Genomic DNA, 16,112 nt, shown 5'->3' on the forward strand with positions numbered 1-16,112 from the left:
CAGCTCAAACTGTGTAGGTAATAATAACTCTGCAAACCTTTAGATAATCAGGCTGCCTCCAAGAGTCAAGGAAAGAGAAAGACAAGATGTCAGTAGCATACAGTTAGACAGAGGGGCAAAAAGGACAACATATTGTATGACTGTGGGAACTATATTATTCAATAACAGCAGGGGGACAAAGAAGAAAGAAAGGAAGTTAATGTATAGGTTTCCCATGGTTTTCTTCTATTTGTCAGATAACAATGGCAAGGCGTTTCGCTAATTAGACCCAAGCAAAGGTCAAAATAGTATGATTTTTTTTTTTGTAACACTTTGCATAAGAATCATTCAGGATAAAGGTATAAGTAGGAAGATGCAGGACAAGTTCAAACCTCCACACCGTTAATCAGGCAGAGTGTGATGGCAGGTCTCTCCCTAATTAAATATATTAGAAAGGTTACAATATTTGGTCTTGTGAGGGTCAGAAACATCAGGGCAGTAGTGTGTGAAATTCACAAAACAAAGTTAGAGGTTAGAAAGTTCATTTCTGCCTTATTCAAATGTCGTTTAACAGCTTGTGTTCCTAATTACACACTTCTTTACGATAAGTTTTGTTTTTTCCAGTGAGGGTCAGGATATTTCTGCCTTCGTTTGACAGATAGTTTCACTAATTAGGCCCAATAAATCTAAAGGTTAAAAGCAATTCAGTGGAATTTATGACACAAAGATAAGGTAATGAAGAGTGAAGGACAGGCTAACAGTACAGGAATTTGATTCACAAAATGTCCACACACAATCGGAGTATTAGCTTGAGAATCCCTAAAATCCCATTTTTTCTCAGAGCTTTTTTGGACCACTATGGTCTTTTTTTTTTTAAAAACAAACACAAAAAAAAACTCATTCACTGCTGCAAAAGGCTAATTAATCTTTTCGGCAAAACTTCTTGATCTTTGACTTACAAATCTAAACGTACAGAGAGGAACTGCAGCTACCACATTATAGCCAGCATGTTTTCAAAGTTAAATGAGAATCGTATCATCTTGTTATGTGCATTCTTGGTATAGTTTAAGGAGCTTATTATAAATAAACTTTTGGATTTATAGCTTTAGTACAGTATGACCTCCCCTACCAGCACTTCTTTAGAAGCCGGTTCATTGTCCAGGACACTGTCCTGCAGATTCTCCCTCCCCTTTAGCATCAAGGCAATTAGGAGGAGGGAAGTCTGGTTTTGTTGATGTGTGTGGTACAGGGACTTATGGTATTAGAAAAAAAAAAAAGGACAGATAGAGGCCAATGAAACCACTCTCGTTCTCTTCTTACTAATATAATGAAGCCCCGTCAGGCCTCTTTCTGAGAAGCAAGGGGCAATGGGAATGTAGAAGAATGACAAGAGGTGGTGAAAAAGAGAGAATAAAAGAGAGACTGACAGAGAATGAAAGAAATATGGGTACAGACAGAGAGGTAACCCTTACTTGTGCATTAACGAGACGTTCAGGATGCCTTAATAGCAAGTTTTATACCGTACATCGATTTTTATCTTTCCCCAAATTGAGTCCATCTTTTCCCCACCACTTATCTCTAACTCTGGTCTTTGCCTGCCTTTCAGACTATGAAATGGAGAGTGGTAATTTCCCCCGCTTCTCTCTGTATGTTAATGAAGCGCTAATCTGTTCCTGAGCGAGTGCCTTAATGAGGGCGATGTGCCTCTCGCTCAGCCGGCTATCTCCCGTTAAGCTACCATTATGGAAATAGCTTGGTACCGCTCGTCGTCCTGGGACTGGACTGAAATGTATGCCTTATTTCCACTTTTAAAGCTTTCTTCTCCCTCCTTAACAAGGCTGGGTGTTCCTCTGAGGGAGCGAGCAGTAGATAAACAAACATGGTAATGACGAGCACGGGGAGAGGCTTCACACACTTTGAGGTCTGGTCGTTTTCAGATGCTGGATGTTGGTTGAGCTAAATAGGCCACATAGGACTGATTGTTGGAGACAGAGAGCACAATGAGCCAAGTATCAAACCTCTACTCTCTCAGATATACACCCAAGTCAGTTGCTTTATTATTAATCAACATTATTGTGTTTATATCATATTTTTTTCTCAGGTGCTGCTTTATGCATTTCATAGTCTTTGATGGAGTTAAACATGCACACTGAGAAACTCAATTAACAGGGTTTATTGCGATTATTTTCCGACGAGTTAGTGCACTCCATTGATCATGTCACATCCTCGTATCCTGAATGCCTTGCTGATGACAGTTATATTTGGCTGTATTTAGAGAAACACCCTAACCAGATTAAAAGTAGGAACAGATGCTGCTTGGAGCTTTCAAAGACTTATATCAAAGGATATTATGGCTTAATTCATTTTGTGTGTACTGTATCTAGGCCAGCCCAGCTCCTGCCACTCCCACAGACCACATATGAAGGGTGATGTGGTGGGTGACTATGAAATGGATTAACTTCTCTCGCTTCCTTCATCCTCGAAAGGAAATTACTCATCTTTAGGCTTCTCTTTTTGCCCCCCACCCCCTTAATTTGGTCTCACATCTCTTTCTTTTCCCATCCTCTTCCTTGTGCTTTGTCTTTTTTCCTGTATTTAATGTTGTGTACAACATTCAGATACTCTAGTTTGTCATTTGTGAGCTACTTTGTTGAGTAAATGCTGAGAAGAAGGGCAGGTGCAGGCAGACTAATGAGATTACACTCTTGATAAGATGGCATTGAGCTGACTTTCTTATCTAGAGCAACTTTTCACCAATGCATAGCTTCCTTTTGTGAATCCCTTAGTCATGAGCACCATAGTGGTAAAACAGCATGAATGAGTAAAATACACTGGTAGGAGCTTAAAAGTATTTTGGAAGAAACAAGTGAGAGTGAAGTTAAAGTGTTTGAAGTACAAGTGGGAGGTTTGGAAAGAGGTAGAAGAGGTGTATCAAAAATTTTTTTTCTTGCAAACGGCTGCTCACATTACACAAATTCACTACAAGGGCTGAAACCTCGGGATTCCTCTTACGATGATGAAAAGATGTCTGAGCCTTGTCTCAGATGAGTCTTTAAGGGTGTGCTTGGATTTAAAGACCCTCTGGAGGCTTTTGTTACACATTTTCAGGTTCATACATCAGTGAAATAGTCATGAACTGTGCCAGTTTGTCAGATTAAAATTGTTGGGGGACTGGTTTGATGTAGGCAAATCTTAATGGCATGCACTGCTTCTTTCCTCCACCCCATATGGAGAGGTTTAATCAGAAATCCATGAAGACTCCTACGTGTATTTCCTTTTATAATAAGTAGTTATCTGTCATGCATCAGGCACTGCAATTAAAAGTGCAGAATATACTGTATGTATTATATCTACAGTTGTGGGACGTTTCTGATGTGAAACATCAATAAGTATCTTTGAGTCTAAAAGAAGGTGCCCCAGATTCACTTATTAAAAATGTATTAACTTTTTTGTAGATGGCATGGTGTGTGTCAGACTCTTCCCACTTCCTTTGGCTCAGCTTTGGGCGATGCTGGCCGGATCTGTAATAGAACCTGGCTGGTACATGACATTGGATATAAGTACAGTTATTAGTAGAGAAAATGACCATGCCAGAAATCATCCATCATCCATCCTAAACTGACACAGAGGCACGGCACATTACTGATTTCCGTAATAGTCTTTAGGCACCAGGAATACTTATTTATATGAGGCTATGGCAATGCATCAAATCAATGAGAAGAAGCACTTATTCCTCGTACAGTGTATTGGTTTTAGGCTTATAGACTGTAAGGCCATGGACAAGCCAGCAACCACAGCGTATAGCAGATGACGCATTGCAGACGTGTTGACTAAAGGGCTGATCAGAACCAGGCTCTGTTTCTGTTCAACACAGACCACAGTAGGGGGAGAGAAGGATAGAGGGGTTGAGAAGCTGTCATATTTTCCCCCAGCAAGGGAGGGAGAGATTCCCATGTGGTTGAATAATAATGTGGCTCTACCTCACCAGAGGGAAGTTCAGGGGAGCTGGGTACAAAGTGGGAGGAGAGGAATTGGTCATAGAGCATCTGTCATAGAAGTTCAGAAGTGTCACTGGCACCACAAAAAGCACTCCAGTGTCCATAAAATGTGGTTGTGTGCGTGCATGTGTGTTCTTGTGTTCGATGCTTGCATAGAAGTGTTTTTGATTACAGTTATGGCTGCTAAGCAATGAGAGGCTAGTGTGGAGGATGTGGCGGTGGTGCGGTAGTCCCAGTCATCGTCAGTTAGCTCGCAGAGGCCACTAAGGAGCACAGATGGTAAAATGCTGTCTCTGAAGTACCACCAATGCACGCACCCTGCAAGATGTGAGCCAGATTTGCACTAAATTGTTGCTTGACACTCACTCTGAATAACAATACAATATATTCAAAAGCCTAGGTGTGGAGGCAATGATAATGTTTTTTCTGCTGACTGTGGTGATTTGTTTAGTATGCCTTTATCTTGACACCAGTGGAAACCCATAGCCTCATCAGTAGCTGACAAATGTCTCTCTTAGCTTGTATTTATCATGGTGTCGCATTCACATTGCACTTTTCTACCCACAAGCTACAGCTTTCTCATTAAGGGAAATGCTAAAATTCACTTCAGGGATAGCTTGGCTTTCCAATGAGGTAATTGCACAAAAATATGGAAGACCCAGTGATAATCTGCCATGATAAAATGTATCACAGCAAACGGTGTTAGATGGCAGCTTTGGTATTTAAACAATCATTAGCTTACTTTATCCATGAGTGTTTTATCAGCCCGGCAATCTGAATTCTTGAGGAACCTGTTCATTTCTGCCTTTAGAAATTAATTTTGTGGCCAAAATGGTCTTGTTGCATCTATGAGTAGGTAAATCTTAAGGCATCTGCACAAATTGATGAGAATTAACATTTTGTAGTTCCACTGTAGTTCCAGTTATCTCATTACAGCTGTTTTGTAATTTAGTAGAATTTAGCTTTTCTGGGATCACCTTAGCGCTAACCAAGCTAATCAATGTTATGTTTACTAGATGAATTACTGTATTGTACTTCCTATTGGAACTAACTGATGGTCTTTTATTGGCTATACTTTCTTTTTTTCTTGCATGAGTGACAGTTTAACAAAATTGACAGCTAGTCTATACTTTTATAAATAAAATTTTGTTGTTATTAATTCATTTTGATGATATATTTGGTCGAAATCTTGTTCTTTCTTAGTTGCACTCACAGTTATTGAGTTATCCAGTACTGTTTTCGCAGTTAACCTTTTTACTTCTAGTATGAAATTCTAAGGGCCAATGCTGTCTTCAGCCTTTATGGAAGTTTGTATAGTTCACTGTATAGCTGTGCACCTACGTGTATAGTGAGGCCTGAAGAGAAAATGCTTGAAAAAGGCCGTGTGTTATAAGATTGAATTATTGGCGTTGGCTGATTTAGGATTTGAGAGAGAAAATGGGAAGATAGGGAGAGAAGGAGAAAGAGAGAGACCTTGGATGTACTTGGGTTGAAAAAGAAGAGGCCTGGTCCTATAACACGCTGCACAAATCAAACACATGGACGTGCAGTGTGTGCACATTTTAAAAGTATATATAGCACATAAGACTCTTAAAAACTGAATTAGAATAACTAATGAGAAATTGTAACTCATTTGACTCTCTGGACTCTTCATCCATTGTTTACATTCCTTTCAGTCCTGAAAGAAACAATCACAGAGAGAGTGAGAGAGAGAGAGAGTTTTTATTACTGCTATGCTTAATAAAATAAGTAGGAGTCTTTGATTAAGAGAACAGTAAGTCACTTTCAAATGTTTATTTCTGTTATTTCCATGGTGGCCTTGGCCATTATTTATGAATTGACTGCTTAAAATATCTCAAAAATTCCTTTTAGACACTGCAAGAGAGCCATCAAAGTGGAACAGATGAACTAGCATCAAACGGCATTTAACTTAGCAAAAGCTTGATTGCAGTTTGATTATATATTTATACCGTAATGGTTCTATTTACATCTGAGTTTGTTGAGCTTGGAACAAAATATATTGCCAGAAACCAACAAAGAGCACTTTTATAAGCCTAAGCTTCCCGAAGAGTGACATTGTGAGTTTACTATAGTTAAGTTATTTATTCTCTTAGTACTCAGTTATTTAGTTTTTCTAATTAGTCAGTTAGTTAAGAATTTAGTTATTCAAGTGGTGACTCTGTCCATCCATGTGTGTTCTAATTGTGGGCTGCAGTCAGCCCTACAGGCCTGTGCTTCTCAGAAATAAAGTCTCTGAATGCAGTGTATGTGTATGTGTGCACGTGTGTGCTCAGGCATGTCTGTAGTGAGCCTGTGTACGTATCTGCATCCGTGCTTTAGTGTGTTTCTGTCATTCTAGTTCAGTGAGTGGCCCACTGGTTGCAGACAATCCCAGGCTTTGTGTGTATGTCCTGCTGCCATGCCATGCTGTGTACTGTACTGAATGGGCTCTTGGGAGCGAGGCGTGTGAAAATCCCACCCTTGCCCACCTAGAGACTGTCAGTTGTGTGTGCGTACGTACAAAAGATAGACGGAGAGAAAAAGAGTGCTCTTGTGTGTGTGTGTGTGGGTGTGTGTGTGTGTGTGTGTGGGTGTGTGGGTGTCTGTGTGTGTTTGTGTCTGTGTGTGTGTCTGTGTGTATTCATGTGATTATAGGGTGAGAAGTGTTGGGTGAAAGACGACACTCCACATTGAAACACTGAAACAAACACTCTCTCTGTTGGACAGTACAGAGAGATTCTTGTATTGTTCTTTTATTTCATTAACTGGGGAACCTAATGACCTGACAAATGACCCCCTCTGTTGTCTCGGCTTCAGCACCGCTGTCGCTGCCCGTATGTCTCTTCCTCTTTGTCAGTGTGTCCATCACTATCTCCTTTCATCACGCTTTATAATCTATAACTGCCATGAGACCATTTTTATAGCATGACATAGCCTGTAATGTGCAGGTGTAATAACATTAATGATGGCTGCATTTCATTTCAGTTTCTCAGTTCCAGGGTCTTTATGCTGCGCTTTAATCGAATGGAGCCATTGTTAATGTTATTAGTTATGCCTGTGAAAAACAGCTGTACACAAAGTCAAAATGCCGACTGTGAAAGAGGAATTTTTTACACACATTTGATTTGTTTATTTGTTATATATTTATATTTTATTCTTTATTTTATCAGTTTCTCTGGTGTGCATGTTGTTTCAGGGTATTTTATATATTTTGTGAATATATTATATTCTGAATGAAACCTGTTTTACACTCATGTGTGCCATTACTAATTAGTACATAAACTTGTTTTCACATATTTATACCTATGGTACCTTTTAATGAGCTTGATGAAGCTGCTGAGTGACAAGCATTGCTTATATCAGTGTTGTAGGCCCTGCACAGACGCACAGGTGTTTTCGATTACACTGGTTGATTAGACCTCTCGTCATGCTAAAGGGAACTATTACTAATGAGAGCTGGGTAAACTGTCCCGCCCCAACAGTTGCAACAAAACTAACCGGGGCATGTGAGAGCTGCCAATGAGACACACACCCATACTGTCTTGAAAGGATGTTGAATCAGGCAACATAAGTGAAAACCCATCTGCGAGTAGACTATGGGTGTATAGGGGCTGGCCGCCGCCACAAACCCAGTCTTTTTTCTTTAAATCTTTCTCTAGCAACTTAGGAATCAGTGGCATTTCTTTATTTTAGTGTTTTCTTCACAACTCAAGTGCTAATATAAGCAGTCAAATTGCCAGGAAAGGCAAGCACAGTAACACAACATACAAATTTATTATGGGGCATGCAAAAGAAGTCATGAGAGACTAGGAAGTAATGCTTCATTCATGGGATGTTGGCAGAATCGCTTGGGAGTTTTCGCATTATATTCCAAGGTGGTTAACTCTAATGCTAACCTTGAAGTCACACCTGATAAAAAGCCTAAATTAGCTTCCTTTGTTGTATTACGTATTCGTAGCAGTTCGTCACCAAATGAAACCGATACAAACAAGGCTGACTTGAACAGTTTTTCCCGCTTAGTTCCTTGTAATTATGCTTTAAACATTTTCGAAGCAAAAGTTATGGCTCTCAAGGGAGACTTTTGCAGGGCAAAGGACTCAAGTTGCTTTGTAAAAATGACTGGAAATAGTACAGGTGCCCATAATAGAGAATTTCTTCCTGGTCGAGGGTGAGATAACGTGACAACTGAGTGGCATGTTTTGGTAGTCTACAGTCTACAGTCTCTTACCTAGTGCATGCAGTAAACTGCCTGTGTCTCCCACCACAGTCTTGTGTGCCAGCGGCCACATAGCATGCAAACATTGTAGCTCTTTTAACAACAGTTCTGTCTGAAGTCAACTTGGAATTTTTCCTGAACGGATGCCAATGTATGAAAGGCAAAAAGTAATTATTATAACAGACAGAGGACCCCAGCAATGTTCCAGATTTCGTACCTGAAAGGGGCTAATTTTCTTTTTGAGTCCCCTGTCTTCCTGTCTCCTCAAAGTGAATTATATATGAATGGATTCCGCACATGTAGATCATCATCATCAGTAAGTGTTATTCATGTTCGTGTCATACTGTGTCTTGCTGCATGGCATGTGAAGATTCAAGAAGCGGATGTGGGAACAATAGGCCCTGGTGGAAGCCTAGTCATGTCCCCTTTGTTTCTAACCACAACACAGGATGTGGTGGATTCTGAGTGGGGAGGTCGATGGACGGTACACGCATGCAAACAAATAATGAACAAGCACACGCACTCAAAGTGCATAGACAGGACATTGGTGACCTCATCCATGTGAGACAAAACCAATAGGCAAAATAGCCGTTGTCCTATTCAACCCACCATCGAGGATGTTATTTGTTTAGCCCCAGTAGCTACCTCCTGCTGCTCATAAATGTCAAGCCTCATCATTGTTGAATGAGAGTTTGCTGCACAGTTTGAGTGTGCAGGCTGTCTTGGTGTGTTTAATGTCTTGAATAAATGTGCTGCCTGTTTATTTAGCAAGTTTGTTATGTTACTTATTCACAGCCCACTTATTGTCCTCTGCCTTTGTTAAGGCACCCAGTACGCACAGTAGATAGAGTTCCAATGTACGGTTAACACTGTGTCCCTCGAAGGAGCTTCTTCTAGCAGAACTACTGGTGAGATTTATTCAAAACCTCTCCTTTCCTCTCTTCTTTCTCTTTCTGACTTCTTCTCATCCTTCATCCTTCCCTCCATCCGTCTGCCACCGCTGTTTGTGTGTCTGTTTGTGTTTGTGTGCTGGCCTCTCCGAGCATGTAGACATATGCCCTGTTCCTCCTCTAATTGGTTCTCTGTATTCATGTGGGGATGCAGAGAGAAGCAGGGAGACTGCAGGCAAAGCTGACTCTTAATAAATGTCAGTCCACAGCCGGGCTACGGATGGACAGCTCCCTGATGGACTGTTTATAATAAAGCATCACTTAATGCAAGGGGAGACAGGAGCTGAGGCAAGTTACAGAGATAAAGAAAAGGGATACATCAAGAGAGGGTGATGCATCTTGCCAACAAGAGACGAAGAGAAGATAAGAGGCACACGGACGCAGAATCACCTCAACAGCCAGAAGAAGACAGAGGAAGACTTCCCCTCATGTTTTTATAGCCTGAGGGGAATGATTGTAAAATGCAAGGTGTATGTGACAGGAGGGAGATCACAGACAAGCAGCAATGTATCTGTGTGTGTCTCTGAGAAACTTGTGATGTATATGTGTTAGTGCAATGATTCCCAACCAGCTGCAGTTTCCAGTGGGTACGTGGAAAGCTCAAGTAATGAACTAGTAACCTGACAATAACCAGTAGGCTGCCATTTAACCTGAGTCAACATATTAACATCACATGTTGCAATTGAGAGTGCATGAAAACTAGTCAGCAAGTGAGTAGAGAAGTCAAAATAGTTAGTTAGTTAAAAGTAATGGATAAACGTTTTAAATAGTTAGCTAAAAATAATGAATAAACAGTTGAAGTAATGAGCTAAAAGTAATCAATAAACAGTTTACCTGCTAATAGTTAAAGCAGTTAAAAGTTGTCTAAAAGATAAATAGTTTAAAATTAATGTAGAGTATAAATTGTTGAAATTTCCAGCTTCTAAGTAGTATGAATGCAAAACTCACCAAAACAAGCTAAACACTGACAATTTAATTTTATGAAAAAATAAGGGTAAGAAAAAACACTTTTAGTATATTAATAGTGTTAAATAACATCCACTTTTTAAATTCATGGGAACCACTGTTAGTGTATATTCACACACAAGTGCCAAATTTGTGTTTTGACTGTCTGTCACTTACTTTTACATGGTTGATTATTGGTTTTGTTGTTGGGTGTGTGTGGCTTTGTATCCCTGCCTGCTTGTGTATATACATGCCCGTGAGTGTACAGTATACGTGCAGCCTTGTGTGTGTGTGTGTGTGTGTGTGTGTGTGTGTGTGTGTGTGTGTGTGTGTGTGTGTGTGTGTGTGTGTGTGTGTGTGTTTGTGTGTTTGTGTTTGTGTGTTTGTGTGTGTCTCTCCCGGTGTGTTTTCAGGAGTGCATCCTGTCAGGCCTGGAACCTGCTGCCTCCTCCCTGTTCCTATGTCAACACAAAACAAGACAAAAGCCCCATTTTGTTTATTGTTTTGCCTACCTTGTTTTTCTTTTGATTGTTGTCAAAGTTCCCACTGTCTCCTCTAGTGCAGCAGCGTACACTGCACTCCTCCATGCTATTATTTACTCCCTGCAGTTTTCTGAGTTTAGATTGAATGAGAGCGTTATCAAAAAGCCAGTTGAAAAAGGAAGAAAAAGTAAAGAGAGATACAGTGAAATATTCAGACTGATGGAATGTTCTAGGCCAGTTCATTCCCAGGTGTTTCTCCAAATCATAGAAATTAGAAAGACTGAGTGATATGTTGGCTCTTTTACATGTTCTCGGGAGACTCCTTATTGTACATGAAGGGTTTTCCATCATGTCATCTCTTGTATGTCATAATGCTGACAGAGGTTTTGAAAATAACTTCTGTTCTGTTCTGTTCTGATCTGTTCCGATCTGTTCTCGTCTCTTCTCTTTTTTTCTCTTCATATATTTGTGGGAGTATGACTGTGTCTATGTGTGTTTGTGTTGGCCTGCATGTGTGTGCGCAAATCTGCTTGTGCTGATTTCTGTTATAAATACCAGAAGTGACTGACAGTTTCTAGTGTTTGGCTTTGACAGCTCTTATTTGTTGTAGTCGACAGGCTTTTAGTGAATGGCTGACGTTTTGAGGTCTCAAGTCTGTCACTGCGTGATGGCTACAGGGTACTGTTGTGGATGTGGATACCAGCTCTTGGTGCCTCCCTTTCAGCATCAATTCACAGTGCATATGTGGCTCCTACAGGCTGTTTTTCTGAATGACTCTGGCCTCAAAGGGTCATGGGAAGATTAAACATGGCGGTTTTTTGAACTAGTGATTTGTGTTTGTAGGTGTTGACTGGCACATTACGGTTTTCTGTAAAGCTACTGGCTGCAGTGTTTACGCAATGATTCCAGGAAACTGACACATTGGAGCTGAATATTGTGTACTGATATAGTTAATTAGAAGAAAAATCCAAAGCTATTGAAGATGTTAACAGAGCTTCAGGGCCCATTTTATTGTTCATAGATACATTTTATCATCCATATGGGTACCCAACCAAACATACTATACTGTAATTGATGTAGCAACTTGATCAGCAACTCCACATCAGGTTTCAGGTTATCGAATAACAGTTAAGAGTTCCAGACTCTCCATTATGCTAATCCTATGTGGGAAAACCACCATGGAAGAGGCAGGGAAAATAGAGTTTCTTTACTGCCTGGAGCTTCTACAGACAACAAAATGTCACTTTTTCTCGATTTGGAAAACTCTGGCAGTAAATAAAGCCGTCTCCACCTACACTTAGAGTTAAAAGCAGTAAGTTCATTCCTGTTCTATGGGAGGCTGCAAAACAATCTCGACTCCAGATCCATTTAGCTCTTCTGGGGCTTTCGATCCTATCACATGATCTTCATCAGTAGTTGAAGTTTGCCAGGTTTTCATGGATGAAAATGGAAATGTAGATTTCCATTTTGTTTTTTTAAAATGGTATGATAAAAATGGATGAAACTTCACAGTTATAATTGCTTCTACTATGTTTCAGTAACTGTGAAAGTAAGCTATGTTTTGTTAGACAAACCTCATCAGTAGTTTGGCTCCCGAGAAAACTTGAGAGCACAGCAGAAGATTTAAAAGCACTCCAAAGGTTTAGTGTCAGGTACTTCACAGATGTCTCATTACACCCACTACAAAAAAAAACTCACTTGCAAATTAATCACAATTTACACTAAATCCAGTCTGAATGCTGGTAGTCTCTAAGATATATACACGCTCATAACAGCCTGTCAGCTAACTAGCTAAGGGAATACCCAGTAGCATGCCTGAGTTTGAGAAATGCTTGTTCTAAAACATCATTACATTTTAAATGTATTGGGGTTCACTAGTTGCTATACTGTAATTGCCTTATTATGCAATCCCCTTCTTGTTTGTAAAACATAGTTAAATAACATATTGGACGTATGATATATTCAATTTAGTTTGATTAGTTTGCCTTAATGAGTAGAAAGCTATTAATGAAACTCAGCATGATGCTTAGGACAAATTCATATCAATTTTTCTCCTCAGCTGGACCTTTGACCTCTCTCCAGTTCCCCCTCTGTGTCCTCCTCCACAGTGAGTCAGATAGCTACAAACTAGGCTAACCTAAACAGTTTTGATGGGGTACAGACAGATGGACAGAAACACTCACAACATAAAAGAGGAGGCAGCTCACCTGTAGCACTGACCCAAACAACAAAAATCTTCAAGGCATTAAAAGACGGTTTTGAAAGCACAGCTGCCTTTGTCAGACAATCTTTTTTTAGCGACAGACAGCTGAACAAACATACACAAACACATGCATCCTCAAGCACACCAACACATTATTATATAAAAGCAAATTGTGCCCACATTTGTTTAATGTCTCAATAAGTTGTTCTTTTCATATCTAAGCTACACATGAGTGGTTTCTCATTATCGTTAGCTTAACTTCAGTTATGAAAAACATTTTCATCTCACTTTATTTCTGATTTTAAGAAAAATGAATTTCAGTGATGAATAGATGCCAATTTATACCGCATAATTACCTGTTTGTCACAGGTACAACCCTCCTCACATCCTCATAAAATAACCCCCACTCGTCATCATTCAGCCTGATGGCAGAAAGCAGCTCAGACAGCCAGGGAAGCTTTTGAATGTAGGCTGGCACAAAGACAGAGAGAAGGACAGGCAGACAGGCTTACGTACAGGCATATATCATAACACATATACTGTGGTTGCTGTAAGCTGATTGACAGAGAAGCAGTCAAGCATCCAGGGAAGTTGATATAACAGATAGAAAGATAGACCAGCGGTCACTCAGTCATCAGCTATTTGTAAAGATGTTTGTGCCCAAGTTTGTGCAACAAGATAAGAGTGTACCAGCATAGGTTTTAGATTCTTTTTTCTAAATTAATAATGGTCAGAATGTGTTGTGATGCCAAAGACACAAAGAAGAATGTGTGCTTGACTCTGTGTAAATTACAGTAAAGAAGCCAGGAAGGGAAAGGTGTATTTGTTATGAGTGTGTGTATTTAGAGTAGGAGGGATAAAGGGTTGCCAAATTCTGACAGCTCAGCTTCCTTTCTGTCTCTTTGTCTTTCACAGTCAAGATTTCTCTCTTTCAGGCAAAAGTCAATTAGCAGGCAGCTGCAGAGAGCTCCAATTGGACAAACTCGTAGTCACTGGAAGACATATAATGTGGCGAAGTCACAGAGGACCTATAATGCACCATATCCTCTTTCTGCACAGCACTTGAGCTAGCAAAATTACAGTTACCCTTTCTTTTGTTGCTGATTTAGTGCTGTGCTGGTTACATATTGACAGAAAAAGAACAGCAGAATGGTAGCTTTTTATTCTGAACTTTCACACCCAAACATTTGTATATTTGTATTTTTATATTTTAGTCGAGCAGGGATGAATTGCAGCACCTTTTTTTTTTTTGCATTTTTGGAATTCAGCATAAATATCATTTTAATTTTAAATACTCTGAACTGCCAAAATCAGTCTATTCAATGCATGTGCTGAAACATTTATGCCATTTGTGAAGCCAGGTGGGATATATCAATGCCTAAAACAAATTAACACACTTCACACTTGTGTAATTACCAATTGGACATGGACCTTTTTTTTTTTCACAGTCATTTTGTTTTTATGCGTCAACGCCAGCAAAACCTGTGGTTGGAGATATTATGTTTTCGCTTTTTCCGTCCGTCCAACTGTCCATCCGTCCCATTCTCATGGGGTTAAGGTCACTGTGCCGTCACGTCCATCCCATTCTAGTGAACGCGATATCTCAGGAACGCCTGGAAGGAAATTCCCCAGATTTGGCACAAACGCCCACTTGGAGTCAAGGATGAACTGATTAGTATTTGGTGGTCAAAGGTCAAGCTCACTGTCACCTCACAAAACACGTTTTTGGCCATAACTCAAGAATTCATACGCTAATTATGACAAAATATACAAAGTAACTTTTATTAAATTCCTTCAAAGTCTTCACTACATATATTATATGAGTCTGGACAGACATGGATGTAAACTGCAACTTGACTGGTTGTTGGAGGCATACAGCCCCACGGCGGTAATTGTAGTTTCTGTTCATTAAGACCTGATGTGAATGAGACATAATTTCTGGATGAGGTGACAAACTCTAGGTTAAAACAGCTCCACCTGAGCACCTAAGTAGCACAAAGGAAAAACGCTTGTCCACCACTGAACAGACCTGGTTTCATTTCCAACCTGTGATGGTTCTGGCTTGGCTGGGTTCTCCTACAAACCCAACTGACAGTGTTTGCAGGGTAGGAAGTTGATGAGCGTAATCATGTCGTAGTCACTGTACCAGTTAGTGGTACTGGCACGAACCTCCCCATGCCTTAGGCTTAGGCTGTGCTCAGACTGACGATACGCTCTGTAGAAGTATGCTTTCACATAAGGACATATAATTTGACTATACTGCAGAAGATTGATTGGCATTTGCTGTCGAAACCTGAGCCTGATTTGCTTCACTTCGTGTCTGTCTGGTATGGACTTTTCCATGCATATTCTAAGATTGCTTCACCCAGCAGACAATTTCACACAGAAACTCAAAATGTGCTGTCCTGTCTCTCTTTGTCTCTTATCGACAGTTTTCTTGTTATATCAGGTTTGAAATTAAATTTCTGGATATAGGACACAATCTTTGCTTCAGTGAGTTCTTTATAGTTTGATGTTTGAGATGCTTTTAGTTGTTTTTTACAATGAAAGCTCACTTGGGTTATCACAATTTTTCATTCTTTTACTTAAGCTCTCATTCTCTGTCATTGTGTCTTCACGTTTTCCCTCTTCTCTGGCTTTCGCGTTGCCTCTCATTTCTCTCATATTCTGTATCTATTTCTATTTTTTCTCCTCCCCTCTTTGTTCTTGTCAATCTCTCTTCCTTGTCATCTTTTACTCCCTCCCCCTTTCTCTATTCCCGCCCTGCTTTTCTTTGCTTTAATCAGTGAGAAGTAAGAAATTCAGTTTCTGAGAAGCAATCAACAAAAAAAATCACTGCTTTGACAAGTGTTTCAAATCCAAGCTATCCTTTATTGCACTGAAGCAAATAATTGATGAAGAGTGCCTTTTTGCATCTATATAGCTCCATTCGCACAGATTGCTTATGGTATGAGAACACCACTGCTCGATGCCGTACACTTCGGTCTTATTTAAACTGACATTACTGACAGCAGTAACCACATGATGAGATAAAAGCACTGCTTGTTGGATGTGTCATTTTGTTATCACTTGGCATACACTTACTGGCTCACTCAAGAACAGAAAAACGTCTTAAAACTTAAAATCATAAAATTGGTCTCTTAAGTTCAGTGCAGCAGATACAAGTTTCTAATCTGTGTCACCAAATGAGTGTCTCACTGAGCTTTACGGAGAGTACACTTGTTCGGTTTTGCACCAAATTATTTAAAGTGAAATTCTGGTTTATTATACTGCAGCTTGGATTTTGTCTTTGCAGTCTCGGATGTAATTTCTATTTCTAGTTTCAGTGTGTTAATTGAG

The 16,112-nt window shown here is 39.9% G+C and overlaps 1 protein-coding gene across 1 annotated transcript in view; it reads left to right on the forward strand.

Moving 5' to 3' along the window:
• Positions 1–16,112, forward strand: part of commd10 (COMM domain containing 10) — a 57,675-nt gene that overhangs the window by 36,206 nt on the left and 5,357 nt on the right. The window lies entirely within an intron of this gene.

The sequence above is a fragment of the Xiphias gladius genome, chromosome 19, assembly GCF_016859285.1.
Source record: "Xiphias gladius isolate SHS-SW01 ecotype Sanya breed wild chromosome 19, ASM1685928v1, whole genome shotgun sequence".
Lineage (NCBI taxonomy): Eukaryota > Metazoa > Chordata > Actinopteri > Istiophoriformes > Xiphiidae > Xiphias > Xiphias gladius.